At 34.7% G+C, this 9,843-nt stretch overlaps 1 pseudogene; it reads left to right on the top strand.

The window, feature by feature from the left end:
* The first annotated feature begins 2,359 nt into the window (after window positions 1–2,359).
* LOC120121917 lies at window positions 2,360–5,135 on the top strand (annotated as a pseudogene).
* The last annotated feature ends 4,708 nt before the right edge of the window (window positions 5,136–9,843 follow it).

Genomic DNA, 9,843 nt, shown 5'->3' with positions numbered 1-9,843 from the left:
AAGAAAGTTGTGATTAGTAGAGATGTCGTTTTTAATGAACAATCCATGTTGCAGCAGAAGCAAGACACGACAGTGGTGGATTTCGAGCAGTTTCCAGTTGAGAAACCAGAAACTTCTCAACCGACTTCTGGTGGTTCCACTACGGATGATTTGCAGGATTATAGTCTCGCCAGAGACAGGGTGAGACGGACGAATATAAAGCCTCCGAACAGATTGGGTTTTGAAGACTTGGTATCTTTTGCACTTACTGTTAGCAGTGATGATCCAGTTACTTTTCATGATGCCGTTACTAGTCAGGAAAACGACAAGTGGATGACAGCCATGGTTGAGGAGATGGAGTCTTTGAATCACAATCGCACATGGGAGTTAGTTCCCCTTCCTGAGGGTAAGAAGCCGATTGGTTGCAAATGGGTGTATAAGAAGAAACCAGCAGTAACAGAAAAAGAGGGGGAGAAGTTCAAGGCTCGTTTGGTAGCGAAGGGTTTTTCACAGCAGAAAGGAGTTGATTATGATGAAATCTTTTCTCCTGTGGTCAGGCACACTTCAATCCGAGCAGTACTTGCATTGGTGGCTAGTTGGGATTTGCATTTAGAGCAGATGGATGTTAAAACTGCTTTTTTGCATGGTGATTTAGAGGAGCAGATCTACATGCGGCAACCTGAAGGTTTCACTCAACCTGGAAACGAGCATTTAGTTTGCAGATTGAAGAAATCTTTGTACGGGTTAAAACAGTCTCCGAGACAGTGGTATAAACGGTTTGACTCCTATATGATCAAGATTGGCTACAACCGATGTGAGTATGATTGTTGTGTCTATGTTAAGAGCCTTGATGATGGTTCTTTTATTTTTCTATTACTGTATGTTGATGATATGTTGATTGCTGCGAAGAACATGGATGATGTTATCGGTTTGAAAACTTTATTGAGTCAGGAATTTGATATGAAAGATTTAGGTGCTGCAAAGAAAATTCTTGGAATGGAAATTTGCAGGGACAGAGACTCAAGGAAACTGCGGCTATCTCAACGGGGTTATGTTGAGAAAATGCTAGAAAGGTTTGCGATGAGCAGCGCGAAACCAGTTAGCACTCCTTGGCGATCACTTTAAGCTCTCATCAGAACAGTGCCCTAGACAGATAAGGAAGCTGAAATATGGCAAAGGTTCCGTATTCTAATGCTGTTGGCTGCTTGATGTGATGGTATGTACTCGTCCTGATTTAGCTCATGCTGTAGTCAGTTTGTAAGTACATGTCTAAACCTGGTAAGCAACATTGGGATGCAGTCAAGTGGATCTTTCGGTACTTAAAGGGTACTGTGGGACATGGAATTGTTTTTGGGAGTCAGCGGGATAATCCTTTGGTTGTATATGTGGATTCAGATTATGCAGGTGACTTGGATAATAGAAGATCTACGACAGGGTATGTGTTTACTCTTGGTGGAGGGCCTATTTGCTGGAAGTCTACTGTTCAATCTGTCGTGGCACTATCTACAACTGAAGCTGAATACATGGCAGCGGCTGAAGCTGCAAAAGAAGCTTTATGGCTTACTGGTTTAGTGAAGGAGTTGGGTGTTCAACAAGGTGGAGTTCAGTTGCTTTGTGATAATCAAAGTGTTATTCACTTGGCTAAGAATCAGGTGTATCGTGCTAGAACTAAACATATTGATGTAAGGTTCCACAAGATCAGAGAGTTGGTTGCATCTGGAGAGGTTTTGTTTCAGAAGGTACATACTGATGAGAATGCCGCTGATATGTTCACCAAGCCAGTTACGACAGACAAGTTCAAGCATTGCTTGGACTTGTTGAATGTTTCGAGTTGTTAAAGAAGCAAGGTAACCCAACCCACATTGAAGTTTCCAAGGGGCAGGATATTCGCCAAGGTGGAGATTTGTTAGGTATGGCTCATAAATATACCAGTAAAGAGGACAGGAGATGGAGCGGAGTGAGCGAAGTGAACATCAATTGTCCTTACAAAGAAAGTCTCGTTGTGGGGTTACAAATTATGTGGGTTGGGGGTGCGGGGGCGTAGCTCCCGCGGTACGGTACAGGGTTAATTTTGTAATTATGTACCAGGGTTTTCTATTATAAATAGAGATGTAACCTAGACCTAAAATATCATTGAATAAAAACTTCTAGCGCCGCCTAGGCACCGAGGACGTAAGCACATTGCCGAACCTCGTAAAATTCTCGTGTTCTTTTGTTTTCTTTACCCGTTTTCGTCAACATGTAATCATGTGATGTTTCATGATTTCCAATTATGCGATCATAAACGATTTACCTTCTTTCTCCATTATTTCCTGATAAACTGATGTGCTTATATTATTGCATGAGAAAATAAGTACTGGGGAGAAATATTGATTGTTTGATGCGCAACACATGTCGCGGGGGCGGGCACATTCATCAGAGCTTCATCAGCCCAAAGAACTTCCTTCCAAGCAGAACCACACTTCTACAGACTATCCCAATTCCACCTTAAAGGATCAACAACTTACTCCCCAAGAAATCCCCAAAGAACCCACTCAAGATGCCCATTTGGCTACCATTATACCCTCTAAGAAAGATGACAGCAAAAAGCGTGGTACTGATCACCAGGCTTGTAATATTCTTGGTCATAAGACACCGAACATCCGCGACCTATATACTATCGGTCGCAAGCTAGGACAAGGACAGTTCGGGACTACTTTTGCATCGAGATTTCAACAGGTATCAACTATACCTGTAAGTCTATTTGCAAAAGGAAGTTGGTTTCCAAGGAGGATGTCGAGGGTGTTAGGAGGGAGATTCAGATAATGCTTCATTTGGCCAGTCATGATAATATCGTTATGATCAAAGGTACATACGAGGACAGTTTATATGTGCATATTGTGATGGAGCTTTGCTCTGGAGGTGAATTGTTCGATCATATCATCCAAAGAAAGAGGGCATTACACCGAGAGGAAGGCAGCTGCATTGACGAATATTATTGTTGAAGTTGTCGAGGCTTGCCATTCACTTGGGGTTATGCATCGAGATCTAAAACCTAAGAATTTCTTGCTAGTTAACAAGGATAATGATTTTCACTCAAAGCTATTGATTTTTGGATTCTCAGTGTTCTTTAAACCAGGTAAGGAATTACTTGTGAGTTTACTTGTAGCGCAATTAATCAACAACTTATTCCTAACATCTAAACTCAATGCGTACTACTTTAATTAGCATATGTTGTTTAACATGATGTGTGGTTTGCATACTCTAGGCCAAGTTTTTACCGATGTGGTCTGAAGCCTGTATTACGTCGCTCCGGAAGTACTCCTCAAGCATTACGGACCAGAAGCCGATGTATGGACTGCAGGAGTTATACTCTATATAATGCCAAGTGGCGTCACAACTTTTTGGGCTGGTAATGTCAATGTTTCATTTTCTTTGGTTCTGCATCATAATGAGTTCTCAAGCATGGGCGGACCCAGGGGTTGCCAAGGTAGCCCGGACAACCCCTCAAATTGTGAGGAACATTGATCAAATGATATTATTTTAGTATTTTTATATATATATATTTTGTGATTTTTAGGTAGAATCCCCATATTTCAGTTAAATTCTTATAGAAAAAAAAATTTTGTGCAATAAAATTGTCTACTTAGTGTTAATTTTTTTTTAATTTTTTCTAATTAATACAAGTATCACCTTTAATATTGTGCAACCCCTAAAAAAATTTATAAGACTTTTTTTTGTGCAACCCCTGAATTTTTGTCCTGGGTCCGCCCCTGTTCTCAAGCAATTCTATGTGTAATATACTTGCAACTTTCCTCTGTCTGTTCTTTAGAAACACAACAAGGAATATTTTATGCTGTATTAACCTGTAATATCTGATAGTGCAAAGGACTTAATCCGGAAGATGCTATGCTCTCGACCTTCGGAATGACTAACTGCACATGATGTAATATGTGTGATACATTTACCTTTCTATTATTATCTGGTTGAAATTTATGAATGTTTTGAACCCATAAATGTTTTTCTTCTTTGAGGTCATCCCTGGATTTTTGAAAATGGCGTTGCCCCAGACAAGGCACTCGGTTCTGCAGTACTTTCTTGTCTCAAGCAATTCTCAGCAATGAATAAACTAAAGAAGATAGCTTTACGGGTACCATTCTCAATATGTGTGTTTGCATGTGTGTAAAGCAACAGAAGCAAGTTGTTTGTCTCACTAAACAAAGAGTGCACCTTTATCAGGTAATTGCTGAAAGTCTATCCGAGGAGGAGATTGCTGGTTTTAGGGAAATGTTTACGGCAATGGATACCGATAACAGTGGCGCGATCACATTCGATGAACTCAAAGCCGGTTTACAAAGATATGGCTCCACACTGAAGGATACTGAAATTCAGGAACTTATGAATGCAGTTAAGTTCATTCTGATGCAGATATCAACAATTGTTTTATTATGTTACTTAGAATGAAAGCAATGCCAATAGAGAAAGATGGGGTTTAGAATTTGCAACACAATCATATGAGCTATTTCATTTGTTCTCTCAGGCTGGTGTTGACTACAATGGGAGCATTGATTACGGGGAATTCATAGCTGCTACAGTTCACGTTAATAAACTAGAGCGCGAAGAACATCTCGTCGCGGAGTTCAAATATTTCGATAAGGACGATAGCAGCTATATTACGGTTGATGAGCTTCAGCTATATAATAAGAGAAGTTGATCAAGATAATGTAAGCCATCTTAGCTCTTTGTTGTCTTGTTGCTTAGGGATCCTAAATTCTCATACTACTTGATTGTTTCAGGATGGAAGAATCGATTACGGTGAATTTGTTGCCATGATGCAAAAAGGTAATTCCGGAGTTGGAAGGCGAACCATGCGGAACAGTCTAAATATGAGCACGAGAGATATAGTAGATAGCCTACAATTTCCATCATGCACAGCTGTCTATGAACTTAAGAATATTTATATACTATTTTCTGTTCCAGCTCCGATTATAGATGAACCGTATATTTTCTGCTGGATACGAGTAGGGTTGAATCGAGGGATGGCTGAGGGCTGTTGTAAACCTAATATTTTTAAATTCTTTTATATTTTTATATTTTTTATTAATAATATGTTTTTGTCTGTTCCTAGCTTATGTTCACTCGATCTTTGTAGGATCCTACCTTGTACCTGTACTTGAAACAATATTTTACATACAATTTTGTTGCATTAAACGCGGTAGTGCTCTATACAGTTAGATTATAATCTTTTTAGCCACTCATAATAGAGAAGCATCCTCCCCTAAAAAATGAGTGTGATTCTTATAGATTAAAATTAAGGTTAAATTCGTAAAAATTATTTAAGATTAATTTGTGAGGTTATAATATTATACAAAATAGCGTCTATATTACGAGAAGTGTATAGATAGAACTCATCCTGTTGATTAACGTTTGTGTATAGCTTGGGGTTATATTTGAATGACCAACCGGTTTTCTATGGTTTTTAGTCTTTAGTTGTAGCAGCTCCTGTTGTTCACTTTATATATAATACATACAAATTTGTTAAAAAAAAAGAAAAGAAAAAGAAAGTGTCTATAATTAGCATGTGTAATTTTTCTATTTTGAAATATAAATAGTTAATTTTATTAAAAATAGAAAATATTCAAAATTATATCAAAGGTTTACAATAAAAACCGTAAACTAAATACATAATTGGAATATTTTTCTTTAATCATTAAGAAACTAATCACTCAATATCATGTAAGGACCATAGAAGAAAAAATGTGAAAAGCTCGTTTAAAAGAACTTGAACAAAAGTTAGATACGAATACATCTGACTGCTACGAAAAGTGAATCACAACAAATGATTAAACTATTGTAAGATTACTGATAAAACACAAATAAGAGTTAATCATCATGAGAAAACTATCTATGATCGCATGTTGCATATCCAAATCAAATTTGAGGTGCCAAAGAATGGAAGGTTAGCGAGATAACAAATTAGCGCCATATTGATCAATAATGGCAACATTAAATCCAACCCTGAAAAAATAAATAACTACCAAAAAAGAAAATAGAAAACGTTTCAAAAGGCAAATAAAAAGTGTGCTATAAAAACAAAGAAAATTGTGCCATTAAGACATCTATTTCAAACAAAGAAAAGAATAAAAAATGATATGAAAAGGAAATATCGACAACGATAATTAGCATTAAGACTAATGTCGCCACCTACTAACGAAAAATGAGAAAAAAAGGACGAACGACAAGTAAAGAAAATGAAAAGGGAAAATTGGGCTAATAATCCAAGTGGGTTACTTATTTGGCCAAATAGGCCAATCCAATTATTAATTTGTAAAATACAACATTTTCTACAGTATAAGACAAACTCATTACATCCACATGGCGAGTTTGCCCAGATATTACTTTTTAATGGACATGTGTCTATGGGTCTCGTGGGGCTTAAATCTTTAATATATTTCATGAAACTCGTTAGGTCTACATGGTGAGTTGCATTAAAATATATTATTTTTTTGTAATTTCAAATAATATAAAATAATTATAAATGTATTACTCCAAAAATTTGGCTGATGGCCAAAAAGAATAAAATGAAAGTTTGGTTGCTAAAGTATAAACTTGAGAAAGTTCAGAGACTAAAATGGTAATTTTTAAAAGTATATATTTTTTCCCGTAAATGAATAGTTACCCTCTATAATGATGTTTTGGTGTCACTCGAATTTTTAGTACGGTGTTTGTGTTAAAAGCTATAAAGGGTAAACGTTTAAGAAAAATTAGGATAAGGAAATTTTTCTAGATGATATGGCATGGGAAAAAATATCTTTTCCATGCTTTAAAATGATAAGATTTAATGTGGACCATTGAATTTAAGTTGATTTCCATGTTAAATTGTATCCATTGGATTAAAAAGGACAAGATTGTAATTTTGAAACTTTACAAGGGCAAAGTTAGTAACAACTAACTCTATGGTTTAATTCCAACCCTTGGATGATAAATTTGACATGTGGCCTGATTAGGAACATTGGATCTTAAGGGTAAAGTGGTCATTTTGGATTAAAATGAATTTTTAAATTCATTTAGGTTATAAATAACCTAAATTCAAAAAAGACTAAATAAAAGAAAATTCAATTTAAGAAAATTCTTGAAACTCCTTGCTATTGCCGTGAGTTACCAAGAACACCTAGATAATTTTTGAATTTTATTTTCAAGTCTTTTTGGTTGGATTTAAAGTTAAGATATGAAATACAATTGTATTCTTCATTAAATTCTCTTTCATTTGATGCCATTTGTTCATGTTGTTCATGCTTATAACCATAAATTTATGAAAAGGGTGAATGATGAGGATGATGGAATTTGATGTTTCAAGGCTTTTTGAAGAAATAGGTGTTGTGATATTGATTTCATGCTTCAAATGATGAAAAATCCATTAGTTTTCTTTTAAGGGTCAATTAAAAAAAGATGAAAAGTTAATGGGTTGATGTTTTGAATTGATATTTATGTTAGATAAGACGAGAACATTAGTAAGGAATTTTATATGTGGTTTGTATCATGTTAATATATGATAATATGATTGAAATACAAGCAAAGTGATCAAAATACATTGAGTATTATTATTTATTTATATTATTTATTTGTTGTACTATATTGACTATTACTATGATTGTCTCACTAAGTGTATACTTAGTGTGTGATGATTTTCACACGTAGGAAAAAAGCAGGAACCGAAAGGAGTACTTGACATCCTACTTATTGAGGACTATGTCTACAATATCAGTAATGACATCTATCTAATGTATTTTGATTTTATTAGTTGGCATGTATAACTTAATAATGGATGATCATTAACTAGTTTAGACTTGGTTGTAATATTTTATAAACTAGTTAATATTATTAAAATGAATGATGTATAGTTATATTATTGTTGAAAATGGTTAAATGAATTACTGGTATAATATTAGAGAAACACAAGAATAAAAACAGAGAAACCGATTAAGGTTGAATTTAGGTAGTTATTTATGCAGTTATATATTTTTTGTTATAGTTATGAACTGTTAAGTTGTCTGAAATTGAATTTAGTTTGAATGTTGAAAAATTAGAAAGTGATTTTAACGATAAATTGATTAATTCTTTAATGGTTATTAAACTTAGATTAAAATATGTGGTAATGAGTGATATTTGGATAAATGGTTATAGTTATGATATCATTTGGGCTTACGAATGCACTAGCAGCTTCTATAAATATAATGAATCGAGTATTTCAACCATATTTAGATCAATTTGTGCTGGTATTCATTGATGATATATTGGTTTATTCTAAAACCAAAGAGGATCATGATACTCATATTCGAATCTCAAATCCTTCGAAAAAAAAAGGTTATGTAAAGCTATGAAAATGTGAATTTTGGTTATCCGAAATAGCTTTCCTTGGTCGTATAGTTTCAGCTCAAGGGATTAGAGTTGATCATAAAAGGTTCAATCAATTATTGAGTAGAAAACTCCTAATAATGTTTATGAGGTGAGAAGTTTCTTAGGATTAGCTGGTTATTCTAGGCGGTTTGTGAAAGACTTTTTGATGATTGTTGCTCAAATTATTAAACTATTGAAAAGGATGTACCATTTGTTTGGAAAAAACTAAATGTCAGGAAAGTTTTGAAAAACTAAATAAGATATTATCAGAAGCACTTGTTTTGGTACAACCATAATCTAGAAAATATTTTGTGGTATGTAGTGATGCATCCCATAATAGCTTGGGGCTTGTGTTAATGCAAAAAGGGAAGGTGGTAGCATATGTTTTTCGAAAGCTTAAAACTCATAAAAGAATCATACTCATGATTTAGAGTTGGCTGCAGTAATGTTTTCTTCAAAGAATTGGCATCACTACTTATATTATGAAAAGTGTTATATCTTCACAAATCACAAAAGTTTGAAATACTTGTTATCTCAAAAGGAGCTTAATTTGAGACAAACGTTCTCTACCATGAGAGCATTGGATGGACAATTGAATTTGCAGTTAGATGGTGGACTAGTGGTAGAACTTTAAATTAATTGGTAGAACTTTAAATTAAACCTGCATTGATAAGTCAAATTAAGGAGTTGCAAGAAAAAAATATGAAAAATGCATAGGAAAGAATAAACAACTTGAGTGTGGTGAATCTAAAGACTTTGAAATAAAGTAAGATGGATGCCATTATTGCAAGGGATGTGCATATATTCCTAATGACGAAGAAATAAAGAAAGAAATACTTTTGGAAGCACATTACAGTCCTTTAACTATGCATCATGAAGGCAACAAAATGTATCAAGATTTGAAAAGTCGATTTTGGTGGCTTGGAACGAAATGAACTATCACTGGGTTCGTTTCTAAGTGTTTAACTTGCTAACAAGTAAAGGCGGAACATCAAGTACCATTAGGATTATTTCAGCCAATTTCAATTCCACAATGGAAGTGGGAAAAGGTTACTGTGGATTTTGTAACAGGTTTACCACTAACATCAAGTAAAAAAGATTCAACTTGGGTGATTGTGGATCAATTGACTAAATCAGAACATTTTGTACTAATTCAAACTGACTACTCCTTGAAAAAGTTAGCAGAGTTATATATTAAGAAAATTTTCAGATTACATGGTGTTCATATATCCATTATATCCGATAGAGATCCAAGGTTTACTTCAAGGTTTTGGAGTGCATTACATGAAGTATTGGGAACTCAATTACAATTCAATACTACTTTCCATTTTTAAATAGATAGATAATCAGAAAGGATTGTCCAGATATTAGAAGACATGCTAAGGGCTTGTATTATAGAATTTGTGGGCTTGTATTATAGAATTTGTAGGCTTGTGGGAAATGTATCATCCGTTAGATGAGTTCACCTATAATAATAACTACCAATCA

The sequence above is a fragment of the Hibiscus syriacus genome, unplaced genomic scaffold (assembly GCF_006381635.1).
Source record: "Hibiscus syriacus cultivar Baekdansim isolate YM2019G1 unplaced genomic scaffold, ASM638163v2 tig00110383_pilon, whole genome shotgun sequence".
Taxonomy (NCBI): domain Eukaryota; kingdom Viridiplantae; phylum Streptophyta; class Magnoliopsida; order Malvales; family Malvaceae; genus Hibiscus; species Hibiscus syriacus.
This window is presented reverse-complemented; position numbering and strand designations above follow the sequence as displayed.